The sequence below is a fragment of the Triticum dicoccoides genome, chromosome 1A, assembly GCF_002162155.2.
Source record: "Triticum dicoccoides isolate Atlit2015 ecotype Zavitan chromosome 1A, WEW_v2.0, whole genome shotgun sequence".
NCBI lineage: Eukaryota > Viridiplantae > Streptophyta > Magnoliopsida > Poales > Poaceae > Triticum > Triticum dicoccoides.
Genome location: NC_041380.1, coordinates 385658183 through 385674161, shown reverse-complemented (window position 1 = coordinate 385674161; position 15979 = coordinate 385658183).

Sequence of the window (15979 nt, the reverse complement as noted above, 5' to 3'; positions counted from 1 at the left end):
ATTTTTACCATCCGATCCCAAACTGTGAAGAAAGCGAACTCGAACGATGAGAAGACCCACATTATCCAGATGTGTGGTGGTCTGGGCATTCAGAAGAGGAAGATGAGTTCTTTTCCCCCGATGACTCTTTCGGAGTCGGTCAAGGGCTGGCAGTCAGCCTGGTTCTACTGCCAGGATATCGCAACCCCAGGCCAGTCGACCAGGCTCCCCCTTTCTCTTTTGACCGCGTGCAAACTCCATCTTCATTGAAAGTGACCACTGCGGAGAAGGGGGAGACAGGCATGCTAGTCGAGAAAGTAGTCCAACTGATCAACCAAGGTGTCACCAGTATGGACCTGCTCGAGGTGTTCCTCAGTCGGCGGATCCAACCTCTCCAAGCTCGTGACCACTCCATGTGGATGTACTCCGGGGCTGGCGACACTTCTCGGGTTCATCCGGAGGAGGTGGAGGCCAAAACAGTGGCCGAGTGGTTGATGGGTATCACCGGAAACAAGGACAACCCCAGGGGTGCTAGGAGAGTCGACCCTTTCAGCAACAGCAACCTGCCAGACAAGGTCTGGTCATCATAACTGAGTTTTTGAACGTATTTTCCGACTGACTGTTGATCCGACTGACTTATGATCGGTCCCTTGTTTTGTAGATCGACACAAAGATGTATTCAATGCCCAATGGAGAACAAGCTCTGGAGCAAGACCAAGTGGGCGAGGACAGTGCCGAGGAGAGCGGCAAGTGGGAGTTCCCTGCTGACGATGATGAAGACGAGAGCGACGAGTCGGACGATGAGGAAGTGGCCGACTCACTGCCTCATTCTGAACGTCGATCGAAGCTACGCCATGATCCCGCGAGCAAGCGCGGCAAAGCTGCGGCGTCGAATGATCCATCTCACAAGCGCGCCCGGTCCTCGAGTCCAGAATTGACTCATAAGGTCACCAAGCAGCCCAAAATTAATCCTTCGAAGGCTCGGAAGACCTTGCCTAGAATCAAGATGGACGTCCCTGTTGCCTCTCGGTAAACTGTGACGCCCGGATAATTAAGCTACAGCGAACCTCTGTTAATGATGCCACGTCACCTCGCTTACTGTTGTTAACCTCACGTTAGTTCAAAACCGGTTCGGAATTAAACTTCAAAATAAAGTCGATCGGTGAAAGTATTGAAACATTAAAACTAAAATGTTCGGTTTGTGTCAATGAATCCATACTAAATTTATAAAATTCTGAAATACTCTAAAATGATTAAAACAGTAGTAACAACAATTATTTAAATACCTTTTATAATTAATAAAATGTCAAACTAAGTTATTTGGGGCCTAGACTTTTTGTGGCTGTGGACTAGGTTGAAATACTAATTTAGATGCTAAGTTTATATTTTACTAGGACTAAAATAAATGGCCACTAAAAAGAAAAACAAGAACAAAAGTAAAAAAACAAAAAAAACAAAAAGACCTTCCCCTCTCCTGGGCCTTGGCCCACTAGGCCACCAGGCCAGCCCACCTTGCCCCTGCTTCCCCGCTCCCCTGTTCACGGGAGGGCGTGGTCGCGCCGATGCCTGCCACGACACCGGCCATCGCCGTGTCGGCCATCCGGCAGCCCTCCTCGGCGACCACCTCGCCTATAAGACCGGCGCCCTCTTCCCACGGCGCCTGGAACCCTAATCCCCATTCGCCCTCCCTCTCGCACGAGCCGCCGCCCGTGCGTTGCCATCATCGTGTCTTCGTCGTTACCGCGCATCGGGGCCTCCCCGAGCTTCACGATGGTGTCCAAGAGCACCGCCTCCCTCCTCTACTTCGACTACATCTAAGGGCTTGAGCTGGGCGCCTCTTCTTCGCCAGGGTCGAACGCCTCTTCCTCTTCGGCCACCGACGCCTCTCCGTTGAATACACTACGGCTGCTACTCCTAAACTTCCAACGGGCCCTCGTGCGCCTACTAGGTGAGCCTCGTCGTGGTTTCCCCTTTGTCTGATGCTCAATCGCTGCTATTGCTTGCTGTTGCCGGTGGTGTTACTCCGGCCGCCGCGTTTACCTCGTCTCATTGCGCCCCGCCTTGTTCCTGGCCGGAACCGCCGTCGCGCGCCCGCTCACCCGCGTCCCTACTGGCCGCTGCGCCCGCGAGCCCCCTGTTCGCGCCCACACGCCCCAGGCCGCGCCCGGCGCCCCCCCATGTCCGGGCCCTCTTACGCGCGGACCGCTGTCCGCCTCTCTCTGAACCCCGCGCGTGCGCGTACGCCCGGGGCCGCGCCCTACAAACTGCTGCTGCTACTGCCGCGCTCCTCCCCTCCTGCCGCTGCAATTCGCTTCTCTGCTGCTGCTGCTACAGTAACTGAATGTTACTGTAGCGCTGGCTAGCTTCTGTTATTTCTACTCTATTAGCCCTCTGGATGGCAACAAAAATGTGGTCAAACAAAGTCTAACTTAGCTGAAATTAATTTGTTTAGGTAGTACACTCGACAAGCTACAAGTTACCCCATTGGACCAAATTCAAATAAGGCATGGATTAAATCCTGTGAAATCACAAAATCCCATGTTCATATATTTTTACAATTTCTGGAATTAACAACAAGTGGCACTTTTCAAGCAAAGTTTTGACTAAGCAAATGAACACTAGCAGTGATGCAATTAATACCATCTGGTAGATCACAGGGAGATGGTCATTATTGATATAAGGTACTAATCCATAGGTTGGGCAGAACCATAGTTATAGCCTTTAGAAATAAGCTAAGTGAACTTTAAAAACTAAACAATTCTCAGACTTGGCCAATTTTCAGGAATTCCAAATAGCTGTTTAAATCTTCGGAAATTCGTAGAATTTCATCCGTAACTCGGATGAAAAAACTTTCTACGTGAAAGTTGCTCAGAACGACAAGACGAATCCGAATACGCAGCCTGTTCGTCCGCCACACATCCCTAACCTATCGAACTCGCAACTTTCCCCCTCTGGTTCATCTGTCCGAAAACGCGAAACACCGGGGATACTTTGCCGGATGTTTCCTCCCTTCGCCGGTATTACCTATCCATGCGTTAGATCTCCCTAGCATCGCGTATTGCCATGTTATGGTTTGTGTTGCTTTGATTGCTCTATTATTTATTGTGTTCCCCCTGTTACTTCTTTCCGGTAGACCCCGAGACTGTCGGCGACCCCCAGTTTGACTACGGTGTTGACGACCCTTCCTTCTTGCCAGAGAAACTAGGCAAGCCCCCCTTGATCACCAGATATCGCCTATTCTTCTCTATACTGCTTGCATTAGAGTAGTGTAGCATGTTACTGCTTTCAGTTAATCCTATACTGTTGCATAGCCTGTCCTTGCTACTACTGTTGTTACCTTTACCTGCTATCCTACTGCTTAGTATAGGATGCTAGTGTTCCATCAGTGGCCCTACACTCTTGTCCATCTGCCATGCTATACTACTGGGCCGTGATCACTTCGGGAGGTGATCACGGGCATATACTATATACTTTACACTGTTACATTACATGTGATACTATTCGAAGACGGGGGCTGAAGGGGCAGGTGGTTCCACCCAGGTAGTGGTGGGCCTGGGTTTCCGACGGCCCCCGACTGTTACTTTTTGGCGGAGCGACAGGGCAGGTTGAGACCACCTAGGAGAGAGGTGGGCCTGGCCCTGGTCGGCGTCCGCGGTTACTTCAAAATAACACGCTTTACGAGTTCTTGGTATTTGATCTGAGTCTGGCCATTTGGTCTATACGCACTAACCAACTACGTGGCAACAGTTATGGGCACTCGACGTCGTGGTATCAGCCGAAGCCTTCGTGACGTTAGTGACTGAGCGGCGCGCGCCGGATTGGACTGGAACGCCTGCTAGGCTAGGTCTACTTCCGGCCGCGTTCGCAACGTGCATGTGTGCTAAGGGCGATGGGCCCAGACCCCTGTGCGCTTAGGCTGACCTCTCTGTTGTGCCTAGGTAGGGCTGCGACGTGTTGATCTCCCGAGGCCGGGCATGACCCAGGAAAGTGTGTCCGGCCAAATGGGATCGAGCGTGTTGGGTTATGTGGTGCACTCCTGCAGGGAAGTTAATCTATTCGAATAGTCGTGACCTTCAGTAACAGGACGACTTGGAGTTGTACCTTGACCTTATGACAACTAGAACTGGATACTTAATAAAACACACCCTTCCAAGTGCCAGATATAACCCGGTGATCGCTCTCTAACAGGGCGACGAGGAGGGGATCGCCGGGTAGGATTATGCTATGCGATGCTACTTGGAGGACTTCAGTGTACTCTCTTCTACATGCTACAAGACGGAGGCTGCCAGAAGTGTAGTCTTCGACAGGATTAGTTATCCCCCTCTTATTCCGGCATTCTGCAATTCAGTCCACTGATATGGCCCTTTACACGTATACCCATGCATATGTAGTGTAGCTCCTTGCTTGCGAGTACTTTGGATGAGTACTCACGGTTGTTTTTCTTCCTCTTTTCCCCCTTTCCCTTCTACCTGGTTGTCGCAACCAGACGCTGGAGCCCAGGAGCTAGACGCCACCGTCAACGACGACTCCTACTATACCGGAGGTGCCTACTACTATGTGCAGGCCGCTGGCGACGACCAAGAGTAGTTTAGGAGGATCCCAGGCAGGAGGCCTGCGCCTCTTTCGATCTATATCCCAGTTTGTGCTAGCCATCTTATGGCAACTTGTTTAACTTATGTCTGTACTCAGATATTGTTGCTTCTGCTGACTCGTCTATGATCGAGCTCTTGTATTCGAGCCCTCGAGGCCCCTGGCTTGTAATATGATGCTTGTATGACTTATTTTATTTGTAGAGTTGTGTTGTGATATCTTCCCATGAGTCCGTGATCTTGACCGTACATGTTTGCATGTATGATTAGTGTATGATTGAATCGGGGGCGTCACAAGTTGGTATCAGAGCCGACTGCCTATAGGAATCCCCCTTCCACACTCCTTGGCCGAAGTCGAGTCTAGACATTACAAAACTTTTTACTAACATGGTTGTGTGCCTTACGGGCCCACGTCGCCATCTGGGTGGTATTAGGATCTTTTACTCCTTGATCCTTACTCCGGGATTCTGATCTCTCTTCTATTCAGGTTAAATGATTTTGCTAACTCTAACTCTAGGTTCTCGTAATTACTTTCTTCTGGAGAGCCCCTTATTACAGATGATCGCCTGCTGCACCAGAAGATTTCAAAGATACTCTCTGATATTCTCTCGAGGCTTTGTGCCCGTTGCTTCTGCAATTCCCTACCACCAAAACATCCCTATGGATAAATACTTACACATGTCGTCTGTCGTTCTTACTTTTATTTCCAGTCGATCTTGTTATTACAAGATACCCCGAGAATACTTTGTGCCTACTGCCTTGCAGTTCCTTGCCACCTGAATACCCCTATGAATAATTTCTCGCACTTATCGAGGATTCACTCATTCCCAGTTGATTCATGTATTTCACAATAGTCTTGAAAATACCATTCGATCTTCCAAAAATCTTCGGCAGCCTATTGCTCTTAAAATCCTTGCTTGCTTTCATTGTGGTTAATCCCATAAGTCTAGTAATCTTATTGGCATCCTTTAACACTATCATTTTGAGTCCGTTGATTCTATATGTGTGTGAATGCACGCAATCATCAGTTGATCCTTATAAATTATCTTTCCGTCTCAGACGTCTTTGGAACATGAGCTGGTTCTCGGCCAATCATATTGCCATTGATTGTACCCCTAAGTCTATTCAATTATTCAGATGTTCTATAAACCGATGGATTTGCATTCTTTCTTCCTCTGATTGGGCATCAATACTCACATCAGCTCCATTGTGGATCGCCATATCCACTGTTGGATTATTATCCTACAATGTCCTTCATAATTAATCATCTTGTGAGTTCTTTCTTTGATACATAATGCCTTTGGTAAATTGTATCCTCTCCTTTTGTCAACCATGCTCTATTTTCGAGCTTGTGTTAGTTACTCTTGAAGCTTGTGGTATATGTTTCTAAGATACCCTGATGGGTTGAACCTATACTTTCTCTAAAACCGTGTGAACCCGAAAGTTTTCATGAGTCATATTCTCCCGGTGATTTACCAAATAAAAATTTAACACTACAACTCCATCGAAAATGAGGAGTGAATGATAGGTTATGCATTGGAGAAGTGGGAGTCGACCTTGAACTTTGTGTTCATGCCCATGGACACGATGTAGATCTTGTCATGGAAGCTTCTCATAACAATAATTACCCCCTTGATATAATTTCATCTTATATCTGGGATTTGGTCTTTTGCTATCGTGGTTTCCCACCATATTGTTCTTCTTTGATCCAAATTTCCCGGACAAGTTCAAACACTTGTCTTCTGGAGAGCAATAACCTAGTCCAACCTCTACTTTGATCTGTCATCGAGTATTACCCCCATGGTATCTCAAAATTATCATGGAACCGCATAACTTCTTATGAGTTCTTCATCAAGTACTACATTCTCACTGATTCCAATTTTTCACGGGCTCTGAGTTATTAAACACTCAAAGGCACCAATAACTGAACCGAGTACGCACTATGGTTCAACAACTTTTAGTAATCTTCTTTACTTACGAGTCTGTACCCGATCACGTCATTCCTAGCCTGATTGGCTAGCACATTTTGGACAATGAGGTAACCTTACGCCGATCTTCCTCATCGTATCATTTCGCCTTGAACACCAAGCTTGATTTCGAGTTCGTGTCATACTCTTGGTTCCAATAATCTTTCGCCTCATCATTCCTTTGACTTGATGTCGTCGCCGATCGATTACATCTTCATGAAATCTCGCGACAAATGTATCGTGAACATCATCAACATTCTGAGCTCTTCCAAGATATCTATCAAATTCTTAATGAGAAATACCACCCTTTGCTCTCGATGATTTGTGTTATCATCGACCACTTTATTGCCTTTCATTCAACACAAACTTGTTCGTGCTTTGTGATATACCTTGAGATCCTTGCTATCCAGCAATTGTTCTTCTTTACCTTGGAGTATTACCATCTTTTATGTCAAAAATGTCATGAGGGGTACTCCACCTCTTAAGAATTCTTGGTATAGTGATACTTCTCACCATCACCATTCTTTCTTGGTCCCCGTGTTGATTCCAACAAGTGAACGGTGTTGTTTGAATTCTTTCCTTCTAGCAACCCTATTGCTTTGAAGTTAATGTCGGTCGTTCATTCTTAGACTATTGATTATTGAATCACCATGCTGACATTGGTCGTGCAACCCAACCCATGTTTCGGGCGCACCTTTTAACCAATGTTTAATTGTGTATGTTTTCCTTGAGCATACTTCATTATATCATTTGATCTGACAAACGCTATCTCCTTATCCACATAATTGTGGAGATCCATCTTTTTGGATTCCTAGTTGAATTATCGCCGAGTCCATCAGCCACCTCCTCATCCTCTCCTTGGTTTAATGATAAACTCTTGTTTCAGAGCCTTGCTTCCGTACGTTATTTCCCGAGAACTTTACAATGTCATCTCATGAATTTGTGTTGCACCTTTCCTTCTCAGGCCTCCTGAGTCTGAGGTATTTTGACACCATCAGATCTGAATCTCGGTCAGATATCATGGTTGGAACACATTTCCAAGAGTTATAATAAGGTGATGTCATGCCTAGCACACCTGTCCGGAGGACCTATTGTTATAGTTCTTCCTTTTTAGCAGAGTTATCCATTCTTCCATAAGGAAATTGTCAGACTTATTCTATAAGTTGTTCCTGATGAATCCTTTGACTATCCAAAGTCCGACCTTGCTTGAAGAACATGTCAATACTATCTCGAAGCATGTCTTTGGTACTCTGAATTTCAATAAGGACTTCTGAAGCACAATGCTAAATATTTCTTGCTCAATTATCCAAACACCGTTGTATGGGTAATGTCATGAAATTTCTCTCACCTTACCTAAAGGGTTTTCTAAATTATATCATGTCACGGATATCATACTCCGTTTGTCCTTGGGAAGGAAATGCCCCTGAAATATGTGTTTTAACACATTTTCCTTTCCATTGTTCTGTATAATCTGATAATCATATTTTCCTTTCCATTGTTTGGTTTAACCTTTCTTGTGATCTATATGATCTAAGCAGTAATATTCTCCTGCTTATGTAAACACCTCGTTGTACAATTCTGTCAGCAAGACCCTGTTACTATTGTTGATGACATTCCGGTAACCACCGATGGACGAGAACTTTGCCTATTGGTCTGCCTTGTTTCAACAAGCAGGAAAATGGTTCTCTTCGTCCCTCGCCCTTGGTATCGATGTTGTTGACGACATAACTGACAGGCTATCCTCTAACATGCCTTGCTATCGTGACCATGCAAGATGTCAACCCCCTTTCTACTTTAAACCACATGGTGAGCCCATAACCCACCGTTCCACAGGATCGAAACCTGACTCTCCTGTACACCACCTGTTCCCAAGGTTGTTCCTCGCGCTTGACTTTGTATGTAATTCACAGAACACCTGTCTTGTGATCTATTCTGGTATGGGACGCAATACCTATTCTTGTTGCCCTGAAACCCTTTCACCTTCTGATTAGGCATCGAACGATTGCCTATCCGTTTGAAACTTCTCATGGTACCTTCTTACTTTGCTCTCGATATCTTCTTAAGTTTCAAATCGAGAGATACTTATGCTTCTTCCCTGAGTTAACCGTCTGATGCTCGATCTTGTTAGAATCCATCCTTATAGAGTTTTCCCTTCTTACCCTTTCGTAAGTACGGTGAAGATCCTGAAGGAAGGACGACAACTTCATCATGATGACCTGAAGTAGAGAAATGAAGACATCAGTGCTATGGATCGACTACTTCGAGAAGAGCAACCAAGATCGAGAAGATTCGTTAGGATTTCGTAACCAGACATTTCCCCCTTATTCCACCTCTTAAATCTCGGGACGAGATTTCTTGTAGTGGAGGAGAATTATGACGCCCGGATAATTAAGCTACAGTGAACCTCTGTTAATGATGCCACGTCACCTCGCTTACTGTTGTTAACCTCACGTTAGTTCAAAACTGGTTCGAAATTAAACTTCAAAATAAAGTCGATCGATGAAAGTATTGAAACATTAAAACTAAAATGTTCGGTTTGTGTCAATGAATCCATACTAAATTTATAAAATTCTGAAATACTCTAAAATGATTAAAATAGTAGCAACAACAATTATTTAAATACCTTTTATAATTAATAAAATGTCAAACTAATTTATTTGGGGCCTAGACTTTTTGTGGCTGTGGACTAGGTTGAAATACTAATTTAGATGCTAAGTTTATATTTTACTAGGACTAAAATAAATGGCAACTAAAAAGAAAAACAAGAACAAAAGTAAAAAAACAGAAAAAAGACCTTCCCCTCCCCTGGGCCTTGGCCCACTAGGCCACCAGGCCAGCCCACCTTGCCCCTACTTCCCCGCTCCCCTGTTCACGGGAGGGCGTGGTCGCGCCGATGCCTGCCACAACACCGGCCATCACCGTGTCGGCCATCCGGCAGCCCTCCTCAGCAACCACCTCGCCTATAAGACCAGCGCCCTCTTCCCAAGGCGCCTGGAACCCTAATCCCCATTCGCCCTCCCTCTCGCACGAGCCGCCGCCCGTGCGTTGCCATCATCGTGTCTTCGTCGTTACCGCGCATCGGGGCCTCCCCGAGCTTCACGACGGTGTCCAAGAGCACCGCCTCCCTCCTCTACTTTGACTACATCTAAGGGCTCGAGCTGGGCGCCTCTTCTTCGCCAGGGTCGAACGCCTCTTCCTCTTCGGCCGCGGACGCCTCTCCGTCGAATACACTACGGCTGCTGCTCCTAAAATTCCAACGGGCCCTCGTGCGCCTACTAGGTGAGCCTCGTCGTGGTTTCCCCTTTGTCTGATGCTCAATCCGCTGCTATTGCTTGCTGTTCCCGGTGGTGTTACTCCGGCTGCCGCGTTTACCTCGTCTCATCGCGCCCCGCCTTGTTCCTGGCCGGAACCGCCGTCGTGCACCCGCTCACCCGCGTCCCTACTGGCCGCTGTGCCCGCGAGCCCCCTGTTCGCGCCCACGCGCCCCAGGCCGCGCCCGGCGCCCCCCCATGTCCGGGCCCTCTTACGCGCGGACCGCTGTCCGCGTCTCTCTGAACCCCGCGCGTGCGCGTACGCCCGGGGCCGCGCCCTGCAAACTGCTGCTGCTACTGCCGCGCTCCTCCCCTCCTACCGCTGCAATTCACTTCTCTGCTGCCACTGCTACAGTAACTGCATGTTACTGTAGCGCTGGCTAGCTTCTGTTATTTCTACTCTATTAGTCCTCTAGATGGCAACAAAAATGTGGTCAAACAAAGTCTAACTTAGCTGAAATTAATTTGTTTAGGTAGTACACTCGACAAGCTACAAGTTACCCCATTGGACCAAATTCAAATAAGGCATGGATTAAATCCTGTGAAAATCACAAAATCCTATGTTTGTATATTTTAACAATTTCTGGAATTAACAACAAGTGGTACTTTTCAAGCAAAGTTTTGACTAAGCAAATGAACACTAGCAGTGATGCAATTAATACCATCTGGTAGATCATAGGGAGATGGTCATTATTGATATAAGGTACTAATCCATAGGTTGGGAAGAACCATAGTTATAGCCTTTAGAAATCAGCTAAGTGAACTTTAAAAACTAAACAATTCTCAGACTTAGCCAATTTTCAGGAATTCCAAATAGCTGTTTAAATCTTCGGAAATTCGTAGAATTTCATCCGTAACTCGGATGGAAAAACTTTCTACGTGAAAGTTGCTCAGAACGACAAGACGAATCTGAATACGCAGCCTGTTCGTCCGCCACACATCCCTAACCTATCGAACTCGCAACTTTCCCCCTCCGGTTTATCTGTCCGAAAATGCGAAACACTGGGGATACTTTGTCGGATGTTTCCTCCCTTCGCCGGTATTACCTATCCATGCGTAAGATCTCCCTAGCATCGCGTATTGCCATGTTATGGTTTGTGTTGCTTTGATTGCTCTATTATTTATTGTGTTCCCCCCGTTACTTCTTTTCGGTAGACCCCGAGACTGCCGGCGACCCCCAGTTCGACTACGGTGTTGACGACCCTTCCTTCTTGCCAGAGCAACCAGGCAAGCCCCCCCTTGCTCCCCAGATATCGCCTATTATTTTCTATATTGCTTGCAATAGAGTAGTGTAGCATGTTACTGCTTTCAGTTAATCCTATACTACTGCATAGCCTGTCCTTGCTACTACTGTTGTTACCTTTACCTGCTATCCTACGGCTTAGTATAGGATGCTAGTGTTCCATCAGTGGCCCTACACTCTTGTCCATCTGCCATGCTATACTACTGGGCCGTGATCACTTCGGGAGGTGATCACGGGCATATACTATATACTTTACACTGTTACATTACATGTGATACTGTTCGGAGATGGGGGTGAAGGGGCAGGTGGTTCCACCCAGGTAATGGTGGGCCTGGGTTCCCGACGGCCCCCGACTGTTACTTTGTGGCGGAGCGACAGGGCAGGTTGAGACCACCTAGGAGAGAGGTGGGCCTGGCCCTGGTCGGCGTCCGCGGTTACTTTAAAATAACACGCTTAACGAGTTCTTGGTATTTGATCCGAGTCTGGCCATTTGGTCTATACGCACTAACCAACTACGCGGGAACAGTTATGGGCACTCGACGTCGTGGTATCAGCCGAAGCCTTCGTGACATCAGCGACTGAGCGGCGCGTGCCGGATTGGACTGGAACGCCTGCCAGGCTAGGTCTGCTTCCGGCCGCGTTCGCAACGTGCAGGTGTGCTAAGGGAGATGGGCCCAGACCCCTATGCGCTTAGGTTTAGACCGGCGTGCTGACCTCTCTATTGTGCCTAGGTAGGGTTGCGACGTGTTGATCTCCCGAGGCCGGGCATGACCCAGGAAAGTGTGTCCGGCCAAATGGGATCGAGCGTGTTGGATTATGTGGTGCACCCCTGCAGGGAAGTTAATCTATTCGAATAGCCGTGATCTTCGGTAACAGGACGACTTGGAGTTGTACCTTGACCTTATGACAACTAGAACTGGATACTTAATAAAACACACCCTTCCAAGTGCCAGATATAACCCGGTGATCGCTCTCTAACAGGGCGACGAGGAGGGGATCGCCGGGTAGGATTATGCTATGCGATGCTACTTGGAGGACTTCAGTCTACTCTCTTCTACATGCTGCAAAACAGAGGCTGCCAGAAGCGTAGTCTTCAACAGGATTAGTTATCCCCCTCTTATTCTGGCATTCTGCAGTTCAGTCCACTGATATGGCCCTTTACACATATACCCATGCATATGTAGTGTAGCTCCTTGCTTGCGAGTACTTTGGATGAGTACTCACGGTTGCTTTTCTTCCTCTTTTCCCCCTTTCCCTTCTACGTGGTTGTCGCAACCAGACGCTGGAGCCCAGGAGCTAGACGCCACCGTCGACGACGACTCCTACTATACCGGAGGTGCCTACTACTATGTGCAGGCCGCTGGCGACGACCAGGAGTAGTTTAGGAGGATCCCAGGCAGGAGGCCTGTGCCTCTTTCGATCTGTATCCCAGTTTGTGCTAGCCATCTTATGGCAACTTGTTTAACTTATGTCTGTACTCAGATATTGTTGCTTCCGCTGACTCGTCTATGATCGAGCTCTTGTATTCGAGCCCTCGAGGCCCCTGCCTTGTAATATGATGCTTGTATGACTTATTTTATTTGTAGAGTTGTGTTGTGATATCTTCCCGTGAGTCCCTGATCTTGATCGTACACGTTTGCGTGTATGATTAGTGTACGATTGAATCGGGGGCGTCACATAACTGTTCTTCTCGTATTTTCTTGTTCCGACCGATTTCCTGTTCCGACCGGTTTTCTTATTCCGACCGAGTGGATGATGAACTTGTACAGCCCGACCTCTGCTGCGACTGATATGGATATTGACAAGACTCCAGCCGACGAGGAAGCTGACGACGCCGTCACCTCCAAAGCCAGTAAGTCTGCCTGATTCGAATTCATTAGGTCGACTGGTCGGTTTGTCAGTTATCCTTATGGCTTTCTCTGTTTATTGCAGTTCCATGAGACGTTGTTGTGCTCCCGGACGATGAAGAAGAAGTACCGCTGAGAGGGAGGAGGAGGAAGGACAAGGAACTGGGCGGGAAGGCGCCTGAAGTCCAGGTTCTTCGGTCGACTGTGACGCCTGGGACGACGGTCAAGCGCTCGACAGATCCGGCTCGAACCAACGTCACCTTCGCTGTTCCACTGTCGACTGATTGCCCCTCAGGATCAGCTGCTCAGACTTCTGCTGCGCCAATACAACTCTCTGCTTCAGATCCAGCGGCTGCTTCGATTGCTCTGCCTTCATCACTTTTTACTGCATATCAAACTCCGAACGATCCACCGGCTGCTGCCAAGGAAGCTCTTCTTCAGTTGAATCTTGTGATGGGGCAAATGAAAGTGGTGCATGAGGCTAGTCAGGTAGCCTTCAATGCCGGAGCTGCTCTACAAGCCAATGTCCAGGTTAGTTGATTTTCCGATCGACCGTATTTCTTGTCTGATCACCCACTAGGGTGTGACTATTCTGGAATTGTATGTCTCTTTGTGTCGATTCAAGTTGAATCTTTGCACTAGTGGGGGCACGCTGAGTGCACCCACTGGGTGTAGTCCCCGAGACCATAGTTGACTGCGGGCAGTCGACTGTGGTCTGAGAATAGGAACTTTCTGGGCAGGCCACGCCGAGTGGAACCAAAACCAGTGGGGACACGCTGAGTGCACCCACTGAGTGTAGTCCTTGAGACCATAGTTGGCTGCGGGCAGTCGACTATGGTCTGAGAATCTGAACCTCTCTCTCTTCCTTTTTTTACAACATCAGTGGGGGAACGCTAAGTGCACCCACTGGGTGTAGTTCCCGAGACTGCCATTGAATGTTTGATTCGGTGGTAGTCTTAGAGTATCTATCATTGTGATGTCTTTTTGTCTCTGTCGACTGATATGGCTTTAACTGCAGAAATTTTGTGATCTTGGGGCTCAGCTTTCTGCAATGAACAAACAGCAAATCAGCCTCAACCTTGATCTGGAATTGGCCAAGAAGAATCTCAAGACCGCTCGTGACGAAGTAGCTGCCATGGGAGGTAACCAATCGCTAGCTGTATATCCCACTGCTGGCACTTTTCCTTTCTATTTTTGAACCGAGTGACTCCGCTCGAGCAGATGTATGTAGAGAAAACCGCCAACTCCAAGCCCGTCTGAAGAATGTTATTTCTTTAGAGAAAATGAAGCAGGGTTTGAAGAAGAAGGATCTGGATCTTGCTGCAGCATAGAAGGAGGCGCGCGATAAAACAACACTTGCTGACAAGAAGCTTGCTTTAGTCGGCAAGTTAGAAGAAGAAAACTCCAAGCTAAAGACTGCTGTTTCTGACGCCAATCGTGAGGTCGAGCAACTAAAGAAGGACAAGGAGAAACTGACCGACGAGCTTGGGAGTCTCAAGGCCAAGAATGGCGAGTTGGAGTCTTATCTAGGCCAGCTTGCTGCAAAGCTGGTTTTGAAACTTGAAGGTACTGATTAATCTGTCTTATTTCTGTCGACCACCAGGTCTAATTATACCGTCGACTCACCATTCACTCGACTGTGCATAATTTTGCCAAGACTTTGAAGCAGAAACTGGGCGGGTCGAGACGGGTCTTGATCCCATAAACTGTCCAGTCAAGGATGATGTTGCAATAAACGTGCTGCGGTTGGAATCTCGTATGGATAGCGCGGTTGCTTATCTTGCCCGCCTGAAAGCTGCGATGACTCGGGTTGATGCCGAACACTGGCCTCAGGCGGAACTGTCTCAAGATCTCGAGTCCCTGATGGCTCGACTGAATCAAATCCCCGAGCAAGTGCAAGAATGGAAGAAGTCATCCGCTCGCTGTGGTGTTGATGTCACGTTGTCCTTGGTCCGAGTGCACTTCAAGGACGTCAAAGAAGACAAGCTAGCGGAACTCAAGGTTGCTAACACGAAGAGGCACACTTTCCAGTCTTTCATGGACACCTTCCTTGATGTCGCCACTCGCATTGCAGACAACATTGACCTTGACAGTTTCTGCGACCCAGCCAGTCCTTCTCCCGATGCGTGACCGAAAAAATATTATGCCTCGCCTTTATTTGCCTCGGAATGCCGAGTGATTGTGTAACCGTTAAACTTCTTCAGGCTTGATGCTCGAATACTTTTGATCCGTCGTCCGGTACTTTAGGATTTATCCGAACTTGGTTTGTTTCCGAATATGCTTGCGTTTGCCTTCGAGTGAACTTTGTTCTTCACTCGGAATAATCTTTGTGCTTGAGATGCAGCTCCGAGGTGGTGACTCCAGTCGACCTGCACTTCATCGTACTTGCGGATAGGGATGGAGCACGCATTGCAGTCGACCTGCACCCCGTCGTCCTTGCAGATAGGGATGGAGCGCACATTGTACTTGTGGCGTAGCTCCGAAGGAGAAGGTTGCAGTCGACCTGCACCTCGTCATCCTTGCGGATAGGGATGGAGCGCACATTGTACTTGTGGCGTAGCTCCAAAGGAGAAGGTTGCAGTCGACCTGCACCTCGTCGTCCTTACGGATAGGGATGGAGCGCACATTGTACTTGTGGCATAGCTCCGAAGGAGAAGGTTGCAGTCGACCTGCACCTCGACATCCTTGCAGATAGGGATGTGTTTCAAACTTAGGCAAGTACTAGACTGCAGCTAAGCCTCCGAGTGGGAGGGTTGCTCTCCACTCGGTAGGATTTTTTAAACTTAGGCGAGTACTGGACTGCAGCTAAGCCCCCGAGTGGGAGGGTTGCTCTCCACTCGGTAGGATTTTTCAAACTTAGGCGAGTACTGGACTGCAGCTAAGCCCCCGAGTGGGAGGGTTGCTCTCCACTCGGTAGGATTTTTCAAACTTAGGCGAGTACTGGACTGCAGCTAAGCCCCCGAGTGGGAGGGTTGCTCACCGCTCGGTAGAATTTTTCAAACTTAGGCGAGTACTGGACTGCAGCTAAGCCTCCGAGTGGGAG